Source organism: Somniosus microcephalus, chromosome 6 (assembly GCF_052327205.1).
Source record: "Somniosus microcephalus isolate GS21.2 chromosome 6, FLI_Smic_1.0, whole genome shotgun sequence".
Lineage (NCBI taxonomy): Eukaryota > Metazoa > Chordata > Chondrichthyes > Squaliformes > Somniosidae > Somniosus > Somniosus microcephalus.
Genome location: NC_140992.1, coordinates 164,377,356 through 164,398,494, shown reverse-complemented (window position 1 = coordinate 164,398,494; position 21,139 = coordinate 164,377,356). Strand labels below are relative to the sequence as shown.

The window sequence follows — 21,139 nt, the reverse complement described above, 5'->3', positions numbered from 1 at the left end:
AACTCCATCATTCCACAGACAGCGGAGCAATGCCATTACTTTGACTTCTGCAGAACCGTCCTTACCTGCTCCCAGCGCAGAAACAGAGCAGGCCCATGAGAGAGCAGCTCTGCCAGTCCTGATGCAAGCAAAAGATGCTTTTCAGCAGCAGTGACAGTAGCAGCAGCAGCCACATCCCTGTCACAAGGCAATTGCTGAAGGGTAAGAGATGGCACACAGGGGCCTTTCACTTTGCATCAGAGGTCTTCGGTCACGGGAAAGGGGTAACAACAGGAGACAGTAGGTTGTCACCTTTTGCACAATCCACCTCCTTTGACCTTCAGGCACAGATGCGAGGGGGCAAATCGTTCAATTCTTTAATGTTTCGTTTTATTTAAATGTTAGATGTTGTCGTTGCTTTTCTATTGAAATATATATTTGTGACTGAAAGTGTATGTAACCGTTTCATTTAAAAAGTAGAGCCTCTAGTCACTTTGAAAAAAAATTCTACTTTTTTTATTTGCAAAAATATTTAAATTTACAACTGATTGAAAATTAGAAAATAGCTAGTTTCCAACTTGAATGTCTTTATTGCACTAAGAAACCAAAAAAGCCACTTTAAACTGTTAACAAATTTTATTCCAAAAATTACGTTTGCGAATGTTTGAAAAGTAGAAAATAGCTAGTTAACATTTAAAAGTTAAAAGCTAGGAACATCAAAACTGAACCTCAAAAGTCTTTGATGCTGCAATAAAAGTTCACTCTTTCACTTTAAATTGTGTCTGTTCCTTTCTTTGCCTTGCTGGGGAGGGGGCGTGTGCAAGGCAACACTATCATCACCTCATGAAGGTGTTGGCTACTAGCAGTTCCCGAGCAGCCTTACTTTCGGCAGCACTTGACTCCTCCCCATCAGGCCTGGCCACAGGCACAGTAGCGTCGTCCATGTCCTCCATTTCAGCAGGGAGCTCCTCTGCAGGGTTAAGTGTCAGTCCGTTCTGTAGGGCAAAGTTATGCAAAGTACAGCAGGCCACCACAATCCTTGCCACTTTCAGAGGAGAAAACTGCAAGGTCCCCCCTTACCTGTCCAGGCACCGGAAGCGTGATTCAGAACCCCGATTGTCCTCTCTGCCACTTGCCGTGTGGACACATGTGTGTGGTTGTATCTCTCCTGAGCTTCATTATTGGTCTTGTGGTAGGGAGTCATCAGCCATGGTCTTAGCGGGTAGCCCTTGTCGCCCAATATCCACACGCATCAATGAGTCAATGTGCTGTGGTGCCATATAAGTCAGAGTTACGGAGGACGAAGGAGTCATGAGCACTTCCCCGGTGATCTGCTTTCACGTTTAGGATCCTGAGGTGCGCATCACAGACTATCATGACATTCAATGAATGAAACCCCTTCCTATTGATGTATGTCACAGGTGCATCCAGTGGTGCCTTCAATCCAACTTGGGTTCTGTCGACGGCCCCAATCACGTTGGGGAATCCAACAATGCTTTAAAATGCAAGGGCTATTTCCTTTTGATGGCGAGTGGACAAGTCAATGTCTATGAACTCTGATGCCCTACGGAAAATGGCATCTGTGTCCTGGTGAATGCAGGCCAACGCAGCACTCTGGGAGATGTTTGAAATATCACCGGTGCCTGCCTGAAATGACCCACTTGCAAAGTAGTTCAATGCTGTGGTTACCTTCATGTTCACTGACAAGGCAGTGCGGGTCTTCGAGCTTGTTTGAAGGCCTTCCTTTAACATGTCACATATTCGGCCGATTGCCTCTTTACTGAAGCACAGCCTCCTCACACACAATCCCTCCGACAGCATCTCAAATGACAGCCTCTCCCTGTACACTCTCTGGGGTGGGTAGTAGTTCTTCCTAATCATGAGATCGTGATGGTTCCTCAGTCTTCTCTGTTGTTCCCTGGTGCTTCCAATTCTCTGAAGCACAATCGCACCGAGGATCAGGGCAACATCATCAAAGGGCATGTTTCTCCCTCACAGACTTCCTCTTTAAACAATTGAAGTGCTTGTAAGGAAAAAATGGAAAAAGTTGTAACATTGATTTTAATACAGTGAGTGGCTAGAAAATCATGTCGGGCTATGGTGGGGAATGTGCGGTATCGGATTGGGAACACGTCATACCTGCCTGATGAATATCGCGGCCCGAGATGATTTTCTAAGGAATTTAATATTTTCACAAAGTCATACATACAATTTTTAAAGTGAATGGAAAAGTTAACATATAACTAATTGATATTTTCTGGCAACATTTTTTTAACTTTAGCAAATGTTAAATAATTCATTTTTAAACAGTCATTTTCACATGTAAGAAAATGAAATCTAATTCAATAGAATGATTACCTTGCACACAGCAAGAGTTGGTCATTATATTAACTACACTACTCAAAACAAGATCCAATACCAATAAAGTTATTAACAAATTAAAGTTGATAAAAACTTACCTCAGGCTTTCTACAAAGAACCTTTCTCACTTTCACATTTAAAATGTTCAGTTTCCAAGCCTACTGCGGAAAGAGTTCTTCTTCCTGCAGCTTCTTCCAGTAGAATGCAGGCTGTACGCCTGCTTTTACTAGGCGCAGTTGTTTCGGATGTACCTGGTGAAGCATTTGAGAAAAATCGGAACTTTGAACCAGTAGCGCTGCCTTTCCTGCGCATGCGTTTGATCTGTCAAACGCTTTCTTGACAGATCAATTCCCATTTGAAAGCTACTATTGGATCTGCTTCCATCACCCTACCAGGTATTGCATTCTGGATCATAACAAATCATAACATTACATATAATTACAGCACAGAAGCAGGCCTTTCGGCCCAACCAGTTCATGCTGGCATTTATTCTGCCCTTGAGACTCCTCTCATCCTTCCTCATCTAAGTCTATCAGCATAACTCTCTATTCCCTTCTCCCTCATATGCTTATTTAGCTTTCCCTTAAATCCATCTTTACTATTCGCCTCAACGACTATCTGTTGTACCGACTTCCACATTCTCAGTATTCTCTGGGTAAAGAAACTTATTCTGAATTCCCTATTTGATTTCTTGCCGAAAGTTGCCTTGGCCCTAAGCTCGGGAATTCCCTGTCTAAATTCTCCGCCTCTCTACCTCTCTTTCCTCCTATAAGATGCTCTTTAAAACCTACCTTTTTGACCAAGCTTTTGGTCATCTGCACTAATTTCTCCTTTTGTGGCTCGGGGTCAATTTAATTTTCTTATAATACTGCTGTGAACTGCCTTGCGATGCTTTACTTGGCTAAAGGCGCTATAAAAATACAAGTTGTTGTTGTTGACTACTTTATATTGATGGCGTCCAGATTTGCTGGTCCCGACAAGAGGAAAAGCTCTGTGTTTACTCTAGCAAAACGTTTGATAATTTTAAAGACCTCTATTAAGTCAACTTTCAGCCTTCTCTTTGCAAGAGAAAATAGACCCAGCATGTTCATCCTTTCCTGATTGGTATAACCTCGCATTGTTGGGGTCATTCTTGTAAAACCTTTATGCAAGCTCTCCAGTGGCTCCATAGCCATTTTATAATATGGCAATCAGAATGGTACATCGTACTCCACGTGTGGTCTATCCAAGGTTCCGTACAAGTTTAGCATAACTTTTCTACTTTTCAATTCTAACCCTCTCGAATTAAAAACCCGTGCTTGGTTTTCTTGTTTATAGCCTTATTAACTTGAGTCACTACTTTTAGTGATGTGTGTAATTGTACACACAGATCTCTTAGCTGCTCTATCCCACTTAGATTATTATTCTCCAAGTAACATGTGACCATCTTATTTTTCTCCCCAAAATGTAATGGCCCAGAACTTGGTGGCGGGGGCTTGCCGCGCGTGCAAGCCCCTGATGCGCACTTAACCGGCGCGCCGACATCTGAAACCTGGCCCGCAGTGGATTTCCTGTCAGTGGCCCGGTTCTGATGTCAGCACGCTGTGCTAACCTGACCCAGCAGCATAGTTAGTGCGATGTGCCGGCTGGGATCAAGTGAGCACTGTTCAGCCAATCATGGGAGGGGAAACTTCATTCATAAGTTTGAGAGTAAGAACTGTCAAACTCATGAGAAGTACTGCACCCCAAAACACTACTTAAACTTTAAATAACATTTTAAATAAACATCCCAATCATTAAATTAAGTATAAAATAAGTTTAAAAAAATAATTTAAACAATAATAATTTTTTTTGAAAAAAATAAATTTTTAATAAAAAGGGTCTAAAACTAAACTTACCTTATTGTAGATTCTTTAAAATAATAAACCTGTGGAAAAAAAAATTCTAAATTGCACTAAAACACCACTTACCTGTAAAATTAAATGCTTACGGTGCTTTTTACAAGCGTAAAGACCGGAGGCAAATCCCCCAAAACAGAGGAAATCCAAGACGCACGCGCTGCCCCCTACAGCGCACGCACTAGCCTCTTCACCTCATGCGTTTGGGGAGGAATTACTGCCCCAATACCTCACACTTATCTATATTGAAATTCAGTTGCCAATTGAATGCCCATTCTGCAATTTTATTAATGTCTTGTAATTTGTTGCTGCCCTCCTCAGTATTGAATATACAATTTGGTGTCATCCACAAATGTAAAAATTGTGTTTTGATTCAAAAGTCTAAATTGTTGATGTAAATTGTGAACAACAATGGTCCCAGCACAGACCCATGTGTGAACTCAATTACAACCTTCTGTTATAGAAACATAGAAACATAGAAGATAGGAGCAGGATTAGGCCATTCGGCCCCTCGAGCCCGCTCTGCCATTTAATGACATCATGGCTGATCATCCAAATTTAGTACCCTGTCCCTACTTTCTCCCCATATCCCTTGATCCCTTTAGCCTCAAGAAATAAATCCAACTCCTTCTTTAATATATTTAATGAATTGGCCTCAACTGCCCTGTGTGGCAGATAATTCCACAGGTCCACCACTCTCTGGGTGAAGAAATTCCTCCTCATCTCAGGCCTAAATGGCTTACCCCTTATCCCTAGACTGGGACGCCTGGTTCTGGACTCCCCCACCATCGGGAACATCCTTCCTGCATCTAGTCTGTCTAGTCCTGTTAGAATTTTATAAGTTTCAATGAGATCCCCTCCCATTCTTCTAAACTCTAGCGAATGTAAGCCTAATCGACCCAATCTCTCCTCATACGTCATTCCTGCCATCCCAGGCATCAGACTGGTGAATCTTCGCTGCACTCCCTCCATGGCAAGAACATCCTTCCTCAGATAAGGCGACAAAAACTGCACACAATTCTCAAGGTGTGGTCTCATCAAGACCCTGTACAACTGCAGCAAAACATCCTTGCTCCTGTACTCGAATCCTCTCATTATGAAGGCTAACATACCATTTGCCTTCTTAACCGCCTGCTGCACCTACATGCTTACCTTTAGCGACTGGTGCACAAGGACACCCAGGTCTCGTTGCACTTCCCCTTTTCCCAATCTATTGCCATTCAGATAATAATCTGTCCTCTTTTTGCCACCGCAGTGGATAACCTCACATTTATCCACGTTATATTGCATCTGCCATGCATCTGCCCAATCACCCAACCTGTCCAAATCATACTGGAGTTTCTCTGCATCCTCCTCACAGCACACACGCCCACCCAGCTGCGTGTCATCTGCAAACTTGGGGATATTACATCTAGTTCCCTTGTCTAGATCATTTATATATATTGTGAATAGCTGGGGTCCCAGCACCGATCCCTGCGGTACACCACTAGTCACTGCCTGCCACTCGGTAAAAGACCCGTTTATTCCAAATCTTTGCTTCCTCTCTGCCAACCAGTTCTCTATCCAAGACAGTACCTTACCCCCAATCCCATGTGCTTTAACTTTACATGCTACTCTCTTATGCGGGACCTTATCAAAAGACTTCTGAAAGTCCAAATGCACCACATCCACTGGTTCTCCCTTATCTATTCTATCAGTTAACTCCTCAAAACATTCCAGTAGAATAGTCAAGCATGATTTACCTTTTGTAAATCCACATTGACTTTGTCTGATCCTGTCACTGTTTTCCAAGTACTCTGCTATTACATCTTTTATAATGGACTCTAGCATTTTCCCCACTACTGATGTCAGGACACCGGTCTATAATTCTCCATTTTCTCTCTACCACCCTTTTTAAATAGTGGGATTACATTAGCTATCCTCCAATCCATGGGAACTGTTCCAGAGACTATATAATTTTGCAAGATGACCAGCAATGCATCTAGTATTTCTAGGGCCACTTCCTTAACTATGGTAGGGTGTAGATTATCAGGTCCTGGGGATTTATCGGCCTTCAATCCCGTCAATTTCCCTAACACCATTTCCCTACAAATACTGATTTCATTCAATTCCTCCTCGACCTATGTTCCCCGACATCTCTGGGAGGTTACTTGTGTCCTCCTTTGTGAAGACAGAACCAAAGTATGTATTTAATTGGTCTGCCATTTCTTTGTTGCCTATTATACATTCCTGATTCTCACTGCAAGAGACCTACACTTGACTTCACCAATCTTTTTCTCTTCACATATCTATAGTAGCTTTTACAGTCAGTTTTTATGTTCCCCGCAAGTTTACTCTCATAATCTATTTTCCCCCTCTTAATTAATCCCTTTGTCCTCCTTTGCTGATTCCTCAACTGCTCCCAATCTTCAGATTTTCTGCATTTTCTGGCCAAATTATATATCCTCTCCTTGAATCTTATGCTATCCCTAATTTCCCTTGTTAGCCACGGTTGAGTCACCTTATTTGTATTATTTTTATGCCAAACAGGGATGAACAAATTCTGTAGTTCATCCATGCGATCTTTAAATGTTTGACATTGCCTATCCACCGTCAACCCTTTAAGTAACATTCCACAATCCATCCAAGCCAACTCGTGCCTCATACCATCGTAGTTTCCTTTATTTAAATTCAGGACCCTAGTCTCTGTGTCGACTACTTCACTCTCCATTTTAATGAAGAATTCCATCATATTATGATTGCTCCTCCCCAAGTGGCCTCGCACAACAAGATTGCTAATTAATCCTTTCTCATTACATAATACCCAGTCTAAGATGGCCTGATCTCTAGTTGGTTCCTCAACATATTGGTCCAGAAAACCATCCCGTATACAATCTAGGAATTCCTCCTCCACAGTATTGTTACTAATCTGATTAGCTACCCTTTACCCCACTCTCTGCTTTCTTTCTAGCAACCAGCTAGATAGCCATTCTTCTATTTCTTCCCTGAATCTGCATGCTGTTACCTTATTGATTAGTCTATTATGTGGTACCTTATCGAACGTCTTTTTGAAATATATGACATTTACTGCATTTCCTTTCACTTTTCTCTCTGTTACCTCTTCAAAAATTCAATGAGGTTGGTCAAGCAAGACTTTAACTTTTGAAATCCTTGCTAAATATTCGTTATTATATTTTTGCTTTCTAGATGTTTTTCATTGTTTTCCTTTATTAGGGATTCGATTACCATTTCTACCACCGATGTATAGCAGATACATCTAATATACCCTAGACATTTTTTATCTCCTTTCTTAAATATATGTATGACTTTAGCTATCTGCCAGTCCTCTGGCCCTACAACCTTTTCAAACGAATTAATAAATATGTGTATTAGTGCCTATGCTAGATTCTTTTAAAATTGGAGGATGTAATGCAGCCCGACCAGAAGTTTTATCGCCTTTGATTTTGATTAATTTATTAATACTTCTCTCTTATTAATTTAATTGTGGTTATAACTTTTCTAATTTTATCATCCGATGTCCACCTGATCCATCTTGCTGATCAATACTGAAGCAAAACAATTGACTTGAATTTGCGAACTCCCTGACATTAGTGTACATCGCCGTAATCCTTTTGAAAGTTCCCGCAACTTCTGAGTTTCTGCATGTGCTTTCACATGTGTGAATCCGGAACTTGCGATGTCTCAATATAAGGCTTGACAGGTCATCCGAACCACATTGAAAATCAGTATTGCTGGTGTAGATTTGGGCTATTTGCGAAACAACTGCCCAGCAATTGCCCACGAGACTCTTACAGCTTTTAGAATCAGGCATACAGCCTGCTTTCATCAGTTTAGCGATATTCATAAGCCTTAATTAAACATTTTAACTCAAAAATGATGCACATACACGTTAAATTCGTTTCTGGAAATATTGGCCCGGATTAAGATGATTAAGATTATTTATTGAAAAAATCAATTTTTATTGAGATTGGTGCAATGAAGGGACTTTAAATTAAAATTGAAATTCAATGCATTTATAATCATTATCATTCTGTAAATTATATAATTATTTGGGGATTCCATTGCGTATCATTAGGGGCTACTCTTTATAACTGATAACAATGGAAGCCTCCTTTTCGATTGGAGGACTCGGCCTATGTGATCGCAGGCAAGCTTCGGAACTGCCTGCGTCCATGGGATCGATGGACCGTTCTGCTGCCGTACACCTCGAGTCACGGCCTTGCAACTCTACGCAGCCTGGAGATAGGCTCATAAATGTTTTCCTGTTTTGAGGTGCGCTCCGGAGGTACACCTCTGACCGCAATCTCTAGTCCATCAATTTTTTTCTGCCATTTTGCTATTGTTACCTATGATGTTATCGTTCCATCCATTAGTGCTCCTATTCCCATCAGACTTTCCTTTTATTTTATTTACGTGCCTATAATATATTTTGCTACTCTGTTTCATGTTCCATAATAATTTAATTTCATTGAACCTCCTTGCCTTCCTAATTGATTATTTTGACTTCTCTCCTAATCTCTTTGCATGGTCCCTTATCATGCTTTACCCTGCTCCCTTTATCCTTAGTGTACATTTATTTCCTTGGCCACAATTCTACTCATATGTCTTTATGAATCAATGGTGTTTCATTTGTATTTAGATATTTCTTGTTTTTTTTTAGCGGATTGTATTTTTACTGGACTCTGTTGAACACCGTTTTAAATGTTTCCCATTGCTGTTCGACATTGCTTGCTGATATTGCTGACGATTTTCTTTTCCCAAGTTCTATTCTCAATGCCTGAAAATCAGCTATTTTCCAATCTATTACCTTGGTCTTTGTCATACTTATCTCCTTCTCAATTCATGGGCCAGAAATTCGGGTTTTTGACTTCCGGCAGGCGCAAGCCCCCGACCTGCACTTACATAGCATGCCTGCTGTTGTGCTGTGGGCTGCGTGGGATTCCGATCCTGGGCCTCCTCCAGCTGCCGACGTGCAGTGCTCACGTATCCCAGCGGCGCAGTTAGTTCGAAGCATCCCCTGAGATCACGTGGGCCATAGGGAGCCAATCGAAGCAGGGAATCTGTATTCCTAGATTTGACAGGAATACCTTTCAAATCTATGAAGAGATCGGCCCCAAAACCTAAGTAAAACTTCAAATAAATGTTTTAAAAATCACAATTTTAAAATTACTATAAATTACATAAATTAACTATTTTAAACAAAAATTTACATTTTTGAAAAAATTAATTAAAGATTTAACGGTGCTAAAAATAAACTTACCATTCTTTAAATTATTAAAAACTGAAAAACCTGTGCAAAAAATGTTTAAATTTTACTTAATTCACCTCTTACCTTGATAAAAGCAGGCCTTGTGCCTCCTTTTTCCTGCGCAGCTGCTGGGGACTTACCCTCATGGAGAAACCTGTGAAAAAAGCGGAAGTTCAAGGTCTATGTGCTGCCTCTCCGGCGCACGCGTTTGACCCACGAATCCCTTACTTCAAGGGAACAGAAGTTCCGGTTTCCACCGCATGCTCAGTGCATGCGTGAAACCGGCAATTTCGTTGGACAGACGGGTGAGTACAAAGCGCATACTCATCCGTGGGGACCCGAATTTCTGGCCCATTATCTTCAACCATATTATAAAATAACATCTTATTGGATGGATGATTGGGTGCCTGCCTCCTCCCTCCCTCATGTTCTTTCTCTTCCTTGTGCACTTCCTCCTCATCCTCCTCTGCCTCGTCTTTCTCCTGAGGTAGTCCCGCAATCCCTGCTGGCAAGGGCTGTGCCCTCATGATGGCCAAGTTGCGGAGCATGCAGCAGCCCACCACAAAATGGGTCACCTGCTCTGGCAAGTACTGGATATCTCCCGAGCGGTCAAGGCTGCAGAACTGTTGCTTCAGTAAACCGATGGTCTGCTCGATGATGTTCCTTGTGGCAGCATGACTCTCATTATATGAGTGCTGGGCATGACTCTTCTGGCTGTAGAGGGGAGTCATGCGCCAGGTGGGGAGTGGAAAGCTCGTGTCACCAAGCTTGATGTGGTGGCTTGAAGAGTGCTGGCACACCAGTCCTGCGCAGGGTGAAGGCAATCGTGGCTGCTTCCTGGACAGGGTGCATTGGCATTAAGATTTCAATGTAACTGGTCACACAGCAACTGCAAATTAATTGACTAGTAGCATTTGCAGTCAGGGAAGACCTCAGGATTGTTATGCGGTGCCTGCAAAGCCACCTAGGTGCAGTCGATGGCGCCCTGCACCATGGGGAAGACTGCCTTACTGGCACAGCCAAATGCACGCTCGTCCTGCTCCTTTCTGTGATTGGGAAGCCAATATCATTACTTCTCCTGCTGTAGAGAGCCTCAGTGACCTCCCGGATGCAGTGATGCACGGCAACATGTGAGATGTCAGCTATGTCTCCTGTTGCAGACTGGAAGGAAACGTTGCTGAAGAAATTGGGGGCCACAGTGACCTTGAATGCCATTGTTCAGAGCCGTGGTCGGCGTCGTCAAAGGCTGGAGATCTGGTTGCAGGAGGTTGCAGATTTCTGTGACCACCTCCTTGGTGAAGCGAAGGCTTCCAGTACACTGTTCTTCGCTTATTTGAAGGTAGGGGAAGTGCTCTCGGAATACCCTTGGAGCAAGGCCTCCTGGTGAGAACGCTGGAGGCCAACCTCCTCCCTCTGTGCACATTTCCATATTTGCCTTTGCCTATGCTCCCTCCACCATAGATCCTGGAGGGTGAGGTGGCATGCCAGTACAGCCCCCATTAATGTTATCAAGTGTAGCTCTACGAATCATTGAAGAATAAATGTAACTAATTTTAAGTTGCCAGCAGACTCCTGATGCAATAAAACCTTGAAATTATTGAATGAAACTGTTGCAGTGGGTGAAACTAACAAAAAACCACTGAAACTAAACGAACCTGACAGCTGCGAGTGATTACTGATGATCGCTTTAAATAAGGTCCCTGGTGCTGCACACCAGCTCTCCCTGTTGGAGTTCCACAAGGCAGTGAGGTAAGTGGTGAGAATCAATTTTGCAAATCGGGCAGTCAGTGAGAATTCCACTGACGCCACAATCTACCTGGCGTGGACTTTCCCGGCAATACCTCTTAAAGGCGGTGCTACAGGAGTGAGGGGGTGGGGTGGGTGCGGATTTGGCGTGCGCCGCTGGATTTGCCTCGCCTCGGTGATACTGGTCTAATGCCCCATTAGCGCCATCTACTGCCACTAACAGGAGGTGCTAAGGGGACGAATTTGCCCCTCCTCTTTTAAAATAACATTTACATTTCATAACTTTCAAAATAGTGCTCTGTATTTGTTTAGAAGTGGAAATTGTGAGTAGTGATTTGGAATCCCACAACAAAAGCTAAAATTGTATGTATTTTAATGGTTGGTATTAATGAAGTAATGTAGTAATTTAACTGATTAAAAGGCAAGCTGTTTTCTGATTGGAGGATCAGGCCCACATGATCCCAGGTACGCTTCTGCGCAGGCTGCGTCCCTGAGATCCATGGCCCTCCTACTCAGCATCAGTTTACCCAGGAGTGCTGTCATCAGGTTGGTGCAAATTGTTTTCACAGATGATGCGGCATACACCGGAGGTTCACTGCCAACATAAATTTTTGGCCCATTGTGTGCACTGTTGCATGAGGAGCTTTACCGATATTTCTTACAGCGGTTCTACTCAGTTTTATTTTAACCGGCTTTTTACGCTTCTGTTCTATAACTCTAATTGTTCGCTCACCACGTATGCCTTATTTTGTTTAGTCTGCCCTTGCTCTCCTTTTCTGTTTCTTTTATATATAGGCTTGTTTCATTTCTTATAGATACCTCCTTACTAGTCTTACTAGTTTAAAGTATTTGCCACCTTCCTAATGACCTTTTCCACTAGGACACTGGTCCCATTCCAGTTCAGGGGGAGCCCTTCCTATCGGTACAATTCCATCCTGTCCAAGTACCGGTAACAATGTCCATGAAAATGAACCCCTCTTTCCCACTCCAGCCTTTTATCTCTCTGTCTCTTTGAAAATTTGCACGTGGTTTGGGCAATAATACTGAGAATATTGCTCTATAGTCCTACTATTTAATTTAGCTCCTAACTCCTGATACTCCCTCAGCAGGACTTCCTCCCTGATCATACTTATGTATTTTGTTCCAACACAGTCTAAGCAACTGGATTATAACTCTCCAATTACCTCTCCAGTCGCCTCAAGATATGCCTTAACCAGCAGGCAACATATCCTTCGGGACTCCCTTTCATGGCTTCAGAGGATACTATCTATCCCCCTAATTAAAAAATCCCCTTTCACTACCACATGTCTATTCTGCTTTTTGCCCCCCCACCCCACCTTTTACAGCCTTCTGAGCCACGGTGCCTTGGTCTGCATTGTCGCTGTCCTCCCCACAGTTTTGTCTGCTTGTCCTCACAGGTCGCATAAAAAAACCTCATCTCTTTGGTTACATTGCCAATTATCTTACATCTTCATCCTGTCACTGGAAACAGTTTCTCATTTAATATGAAAAAGCCTCATGAATTCGAAAAACTCTATTGAATCTCCTCTAAACCTGCTCTGCTATTTTTTATTCATTCACGGGATGTGGGCATCGCTGGCAAGGCCAGTCTTTATTGCCCATCCCTAATTACCCTTGTGATGGTGATGAGCTGCCTTCTTGAACCACTGCAGTCCTTGTGGTGAAGGTACTCCTGCAGTGCTGTTAGGGAGGGAGTTCCAGGATTTTATCCCAGCTACAATGAACGATGAAGGAACGGGGATATATTTCCAAGTCAGGATGATGTGTAACTTGGAGGGGAATTTGCAGGTGCTGATGTTCCCATGTGCCTGCTGCACTTGTCCATCTAGATGGTAGATGTCGCGGGAATTCGGAGGTGCTGCCGAAGAAGGCTTGGCGAGTTGCTGCAGTGCATCTTTTAGATGGTACACATTGCAGCCACGGTGCACCGCTAGTGATGATTCTGTGAGTATGGCTAAGTCAGGCTGTTGCTTGACTAGCCTTTGGGACAGCTCTCCCAATTTTGTCGTAAGTCCCCAGATGTTATTGAGGAGGACTTTGCAGGGTGGACTAGGCTGGGTGTGCCATTGATCGTGTCGGAAGCCGGTGCCTAGTTCGATGCCAGGTGGTCCGATCGGTTTCATTCTCATTATTGTTTTTTGTAGCAGTTGTTTGTAACTGACAGGCTTGTTATGCCATTTCAGAGGGCAGTTAAGAGCTGTGGGTATGGAGTCACATATAGGCCAGACCAGGTAAGGAGGGCAGATTTCCTTTCCCTAAAGGACATTAGTGAATCAGATGGGTTTTTACAACAATTGGATAGTTTCATGATCACCATTACTGATACAAGTTATTTTATTCCAGATTCATTTAATTCAATTTAAATTTCCCAGTTGCCATGGTGGGATGTGAATATACCTATCTGGATCATTAATTCAGGCCTATGGATTACTAGTCCAGTAACATAAACCACTGTGCTACCGTTCCCAGCTCTAAGGAAAACAATCCATGCTTAACTATTCTCTCCACATAACTGAATTCACTCAGTCCTGGTATAATTCCAGTTTTCTCTTCTGCACCCCCCAGCACCTCGAAGTTCGTCAAATATTGTGATGCCCATAATTTGACAGAACAGCTGAGGTCTAATCAGTGATTTATAAAAGTTTAGCATAACTTCAGAAACATGAGAAAATTAATCCTTTTATTAATAAAGAAATGAATAATTATGTCGAGATCCCCTTGAAGCCTCTTCACATCCTCTTCACACCTGACACTGCCACCTAGCTTTGTATCATCAGCAAATTTGGAAATGTTACATTTAGTCCCCTCAGCCAAATCATTGATATGGATTGTGAATAGCTGGGGCCCAAGCACCGATCCTTCTGGTACCCCACTAGTCACAGCCTGCCATCCTGACAAAGACCCGTTTATCCCTACTCTTTGTTTTCTGTCAGTTAATCAATTCTCAATCCATGCTAGTGTAGGAACTGGGGTTCCTAGCCGAAGAATTGAGATCAACTCAGAAATTCAAAAACAATAAAATTTAATGAACAATCGAAGCTGTACAGGAAACTGTAGGATACAATGCAAATAGGTCTGGTCTGCTTGAAAGCCTCTCTGGCAACTGCTAGCAGGTTCCGAGCTCAACTGCTAGAAGGTTCCGAGCTCTACTGCTAGAAGGTTCCGAGCTCTGACATCATGATGTCATCACGTTCTTCCCGCCGTTGAGAGATCACGTGACGGACGGCAGGACGGCATCACGTGGAGTACAGGAAGAAGCCCTAGTACAGTTAACAGATACATTAAAGGTGCAGCCCCCAGCTGTACTACATTGCTGTAAAAGGAATTATATACAATTGTCCGTAATCCTCTGGTGGTTCCGCCAAATGCGCGCCCCCCCCCACCAGAATTGCTTTTAACAGAGAACGTAAGGCGAGAAGGGGGTCTGACGAGTTTGTCCGACCGACTGCGATACCCCGGCAGCTGGAACGGAGCGCTAGAAGATGAACTGGCCGTTGGCTGTGGTTGGGATGACGCCGCAGGTGGAGGAGAAGAAGAGGCCAGCTGTGGTCGACTCGGTGAGGCGGGCACTGGCGACTCGGCGGATGACTGTGGCTGTACTGGACCGGCAGTCGACGGTGGATGACCACGACGAGGCGGCTGAGCGGTGATTGACTGGTTTGCTCAGATCCAGATGCGCCGGTTTCAACCGGTCGATGGAGATGTGGTCAGGCCACCGACGTCGACTGTGAAGGACTTGTCACCTGACGAGATGATGTGGAACGGACTTGGGTAAGGCGGTTTGAGCAGGTTTTTGCGAGCAGCCTGCTGAATGAACATTATTTTGCGCTCTTAAGATGTACCGGGACATGGGAGCGCTGCAGGTCATGATGCGACGTAGGCACTAGGATGAAATTCCTAGCTGCTTCCTGGTGGCTGCTGAGCTGGGGACCAGGGTTCCGTGTGAGGAGGAAGAAAATCGCCAGGCACTCTGAGTGGTTGGCCATAAACCAGCTCTGCTGAAGAAGAATGCAGGTCGTCCTTAGGTGCCGTGCAAAGACCTAGCAGCACCCAAGGGAGCCTGTCCACCCAACTAGGCCCACGGAGACTAGCACGCAGTGCGGCTTTAAGGGACCTGTGGAATCTTTCACACAGACCATTCGCCTGTGGATGGTAGGCGGTGGTACGATGAAGCTTGGTGCCCAAACCTTGAGCTACAGCATTCCAAAGCTCAGAGGTAAATTGAGGTCCCCGGTCGGAGGAGATGTCAGCCGGTACCCCGAACCGAGCTACCCACGATGAGATGAAGGCTCTGGAGACGTCTGCCGCTGTGGTGGCAACCAAAGGAATTGCCTCTGGCCACCTGGTGGTGCGGTCTACCATGGTGAGGAGGTGAGTGTACCCGCGAGAGGAAGTGAGAGGACCAACCAGGTCCACGTGCACATGGTCGAATCGACGCTCCGGAACCGGACAAGTGGCGGCTGGGGCCTTAACATGGCATTGTATCTTGGACTTCTGGCAACTCACGCAGGTATTGATCCAGTCACGGACGTCGAGATGCATGCCCTTCCAGATGAATTTCTTTGCCATGAGTCAGTGACGCTCTCATGCCAGGGTGTGACAACCCGTGGATTGTGTTGAAAATTCTCCTGCGCCATTCGACTGGAACGATTGGACGTGGGACGCCCATAGAGGTGTCACACAGGAGTGTGGTCCCTGCGGCCTGGAAACTGACATCAGCCACTTGTAAGCTGGAAGGTGTGGTCCGGTATGCCTGCACTTCAGAGTCTGCCTTCTGTTCTTTTGCCAAACCAACATAGTTGACTCCCAGGTGTACTGCGTGGAGCTGGGCGCGGGAGAGACAATCCGCCACCAGGTTGTCTTTGCCCGAGACATGTTGTATGTTGGTTGTAAATTCAGATATGTACGTAAGATGACGTTGTTGCCGTGCCGACCATGGTTCCGCTGTCTTGGCCATCGCAAAAGTAAGTGGCTTGTGGTCTACAAAAGCCATGAATGGGCGTCCTTCCAGTAGGAAGTGAAAATGGCGGATGGCCAGAAACAATGCCAACAACTCCCTTTCAAAAGTACTATACTTGCGTTCATTCTTCCACAATTGGTGGTTGAAGAAAGCCAGTGGTTGCCATGTGCCATCGACCCACTGTTCCTGTACTGCCCTGATGGCATAATCAGATGCGTCGGTGGTAAGGGTAATGGTTGCGCCCGGAAGGGGATGTGCCAACATGGTGGCAGCAGCCAAAGCATTTAGTGTCAAGGAAAGCCTGGTCCATCTGGGGTGTCCAATCGATCGGGTCTTTGCCCGATTTACCTCTGAGGGCCTCATACAAAGGTTGCATCAACAATGCCGCCTTGGGGACGAACCGATGATAAAAATTGACCATTCCCAGAAATTCCTGGAGGGCCCTGACGGTCTGAGGAAGAGGGAACGAGGTGACTGCTTCCACCTTCGTGGCCAGCGGGACAGCGCATTCTGAGGTGATTCTGTGTCCCAGGAAATCAATACTGTGCAACCCAAACTGGCACTTGCCTGGGTTGATAAGGCCATGTTGGCTGAGATGAGAAAAAAGGGTACGCAAGTGCGTAATGTGTTCTTTCGTGCTGTTACTGGCAATAAGGATGTCTTCTAGGTAGATGAAGATGAATGGCAGATCGCGCAACACGGAATCCATGAGACGTTGGAAGGCTTGTGCTGCATTCTTCAGCCCAAACCGCATACAAAGGAACTCAAAGAGCCCGAAAGGTGTGATGATGGCAGTTTTGGGGATGTCCTGAGGATGCACCGGCACTTAATGATAGCCTCGGACGAGGTCTACTTTGGAAAAGATGGAATTCCCTGCCAGATGGGCTGAAAAATCCTGAATGTGAGGAATTGGGTACCGATCTGGTGTGGTAGCCTCATTCAGGCGTCTGTCGTTGCCGCATGGTCGCCATCCGCCGCCCGGCTTAGGAACAATGTGTAATTGCGAGGACCAAGGACTATTCGAACATCAAATAATCCCCAGGCGTTCCATTATATGGAACTCCGCCTTGGCGGTCGCGAGTTTACCAGGTTCCAGCCTTCGAGCTCTCGCATAAATGGGGATCCTGTTATAGTAATGTGGTGCGTCACACCGTGCCTCACAACTGAAGAAGAAAATGTGGGCCTGGTGAGCTCAGGGAACTCAGAGAAGACGAGACAGCTCATTTGGAGATGGGACTGCACAGGCAACTGACCAAGACATTGCGGTGCTTCGGTGGCAGGGGACCGAGTGAAAAGTGGCGGCACTGATTAGCCGGCAGTGTCGGACGTCGACGAGAAACCCGTTTGCGCAGAAGAAATCTGCCCCCAGGATGGCCTGAGACTTTTGCCGTGATGAATTCCAAACAAAACGTTGGCCGCCAAAACTCAACTGGACCCTACGCTTTCTGAACGTGTGAATTGCTGCACCATTGGCTGCATCAAGGGGGGGACCTTGACCTCTGGATTAAAGATCTAGCTTTGACGCTGGTAGGATACTGCACTGGGAGCCAGTATCACAGATAAAACATCGCCCTGACAGGGAGTCTGTAATGCATAGGAGTTTCCCTACAGACCCGACGGCCATCGCAACTCCGGCACATCCCTTAGGCATTATTTATCTTCTCAGAAACCGCTGGTTTGAGGTAGGTTTTGTTTTGGTGATGAAACTGCAATGCGGACGGCAATTTCTGGCCTTTGCGCCGAAACGAGCATGGTATGCACACCAGCCTGCAGGAGGAGGAGTCGGATTCGCTCTTGTGGGGGATGGGCACTTTGTGGCTGCACAAGATTGTTGTGAGATGGTGAATATTTTATCCGCTTCCGCGGCGAGTTCAGCACAATCCGTGATCGTGGAATTGGCTAAGGCAGTCTGTACTGGCTTTGGTAGTTGACAGAGAAACAGCTCGCGGAACAGAAAACATTGCGATTCCGAGCCCAAAAGCATGAGCATTTGGCTCATGAGCTCTGAGGTTTTTGAGTCCCCGAGGCCCGGCATGGAGAAGTCTGCGAGCGCGCTCCGACTTGGACAGACCAAAAATCTGCAGTAAATGTGCTTTTAAAGCTTCGTACTTGCCATCGTTCGGTGGACTCTCGAGGAGGCTGATGACCCGCGAGGCTGTGGCGCTGTCGAGGGCAGAGACCACGTAATAATAACGGGTCGAATCTGCTACTACTCCCCGGATTGCAAATTGGGCTTCCGCCTGGAAAAATCATGCGGCCGGTTGTTGCTCCCAAAATTGCGGCAGTTTGAGGGTGACGGCGTTCGTCTCCATGATGTAACTTCAACGAAAATTGTTCGAAGAAATCAGGGTCACCAATGTAGGAACTGGGGTTCCTAGCCGAAGAATTGAGATTGACTCAGGAAATCAAAAACAATAAAATTTAATGAACAAACGAAGCTGTACAGGAAACTGTAGGATACAATGCAAATAGGTCTGGTCTGCTTGAAAGCCTCTTTGGAAACTGCTAGCAGGTTCCGAGCTCAACTGCTAGCAGGTTCCGAGTTCAACTGCTAGAAGGTTCCGAGCTCAACTGCTAGAAGGTTCCAAGCTCTGACATCATGACATCATCATGTTCTACCCGCCGTTGAGAGATCACGTGACGGATGGCATGATGTCATCATGCGGAGTACAGGAAAGAAGCCCTAGTACAGTTAACAGATACATTAAAGGTGCAGCCCCCTGCTGTACTACATTGCTGTAAAAGGAATTATATACAATTGTCCGTAATCCTCTGGTGGTCCTGCCACAAAAGTATTAATTTATTACATCAGTCATACCTTCTGCCTCAACAGGTGTATTTCCTTTTAGGCCCCTCATCGATCTCACACTTCCATTGACTTAGTTTTTACTACTGATATTTATAAAATACAATCATGTTCACTTTTAATTTAGCCGCTAAATTATTTTCAGAGCCTCTTTTATAGATCTCCTCTACCCGCATCAACACGCTCCATTTCTTTATGAAAGACCGCAGTCAAGTCAGTCAAATACGATTTGCCTGTATAAAATCCTTGCTGACTTTCATTTATTATCCCACACTTTTCAAAAAGCCAACGAAGCTTCTTGATATGTCTTTTCTTCATGAAAGGAATTAAATCAATTCAAATCGTTGCTGCACGTGTGCGCTACATCTTGATATTATTCAGAGGAAAATGTTGGCTTTTTGAAGATACACGATGGAGGAATGGAGTAACATTCACCCATCACATAGATTATCTAATCCCACAATGGAGGATATTAGTTTAAGCAATTCTGAATAGAAGAGGGATACTTTTCCTGGTAAGAAGGCATTGACGCATTACCTACAATTTTGCCGTTGTTTTCCCGATCTCCAGTTAATTTTGGCAGGAATCTGCCAGAACCCCCAGGAAGTAGAGTAGATAGTTAAAACCCGCTATTTACTCGTTTTTCTGGGGAATTTGCCAATCTTCCACTGAACGTACAGGGGTGGGAAAAACATCAAATAATTTCAGGGTCTACATGGACATGGTCAACAGAGGAGCAACAAGAATTACCGACCACACAGTTGCAACTGCTGGAGATTCCAAATGATCTATTAAGGAACAAAAAATAATTTGGCCCCAGCAACAAGATCATGGCACTTGAAACCACTCACACGCTGCAATATGTGAGCATCCTTCAACGTGAGTTCTATTGAACACCTGAGGACATGGCATAAAAGGTTAGAACCACTGCTTTTTTGATATGTATTACGGAGTTGGACGTGGGGTACAGCGCATAATTTCCAAATTTGCAGATGACGCAAAATTTGGAAGTAAGGTGAATAGTGAGGAGGAGAGTGATAGACTTCAGGAAGACAGACAGGTTGGTGAAATGGGCGGACACATGGCAGATGAAATTTAACGCAGAAAAGTGTGCAGTGATACATATTGGTTGAAAGAATGAGGAGAGGACATATAAACTGAATGGTACAATCCTGAAGGGGGTGCTCGAGCAGAGAGAGTTGGGGATATGTGTGCACAAATCGTGGAAGGCGGCAGGGCAGGTTGAGAAATCAGTTAATACTCTTCCAGGATCGGGGCTTCATAAATAGAGGTATAGAGTACAAAAGTTTGGAAATTATAATGAACCTGTATAAAACACTGGTTCAGCCCCAACTGGAGTATTGTGTCCAATTCTGGGCACCACACTTTAGCAATGATGTGAAGGCCTTAGACAGGGTGCAGAAAACATTTCCGAGATTGATTCCAGGAATAAGGGATTTCAGTTAAGTTGATGGACTGGAGAAGCTAGGGTTGTTCTCCTTGGAGCAGAGATGATTGAGAGGAGATTTGATAGAGGTGTTCAAAATCATGAGGGGTCTGGACAAAGTAGATAGAGCGAAACTGCGCCCATTGGCAGACGGATCGAGAACCAGAGGACACAGGTTTAAGATGATTGGCCAAAGAACCAAATGCGACAAAGAAAAACCGTTTTAACAGAGCCACTGCGTAAGATCGGGAATGCAGTGCCTGAAAGGGTGGTGGAGGCAGATTCAATCACAACTTTAAAACGGAGTTAGTTAAGTATATAAATGGATCAAATTTGCAGGGTTACGGGGGAAAGGGCGGGGGATTGGGACTATCTAAAGTGCTGTTGCAGGGAGCTGGCACTTGCTCGACTGGCCAAAAGGCCTCCTTCCGTGCTGTAACCATTCTATGATTCTATGATTCTAAGTAGTCGTTAACATAGTTTCTCAAGAGTTTGGGCAAAATGAAGCAGAATCAAGCAGAAATTCTCTCCCTAAGTAGCTGTCAGTTTGTAATCGATAGTTGACTGAATTTTATGCACGATTAGTAAATTGGGAGGAGAATTCCAATGAGTTCTCCGAACCCACCACGTAAAAATTGCAGCACCCCAAGGAACATAGCACAGACAGCAATTTTGTGCCAGTTATGCCCTTTCT

At 44.7% G+C, this 21,139-nt stretch overlaps 1 long non-coding RNA gene across 1 annotated transcript; it reads right to left on the bottom strand.

Annotated features, from left to right (window-relative positions):
• Positions 1 to 551: 551 nt before the first annotated feature.
• LOC147116167 (uncharacterized) lies at positions 552 to 9,333 on the bottom strand. The gene is made up of 3 exons (XR_015078600.1): positions 9,120 to 9,333; positions 2,439 to 2,591; positions 552 to 2,002 (listed from the first exon to the last, which is right to left on the bottom strand). It is a non-coding gene; the product is annotated as an uncharacterized LOC147116167 (long non-coding RNA).
• Between the last annotated feature and the right edge of the window lie 11,806 nt (positions 9,334 to 21,139).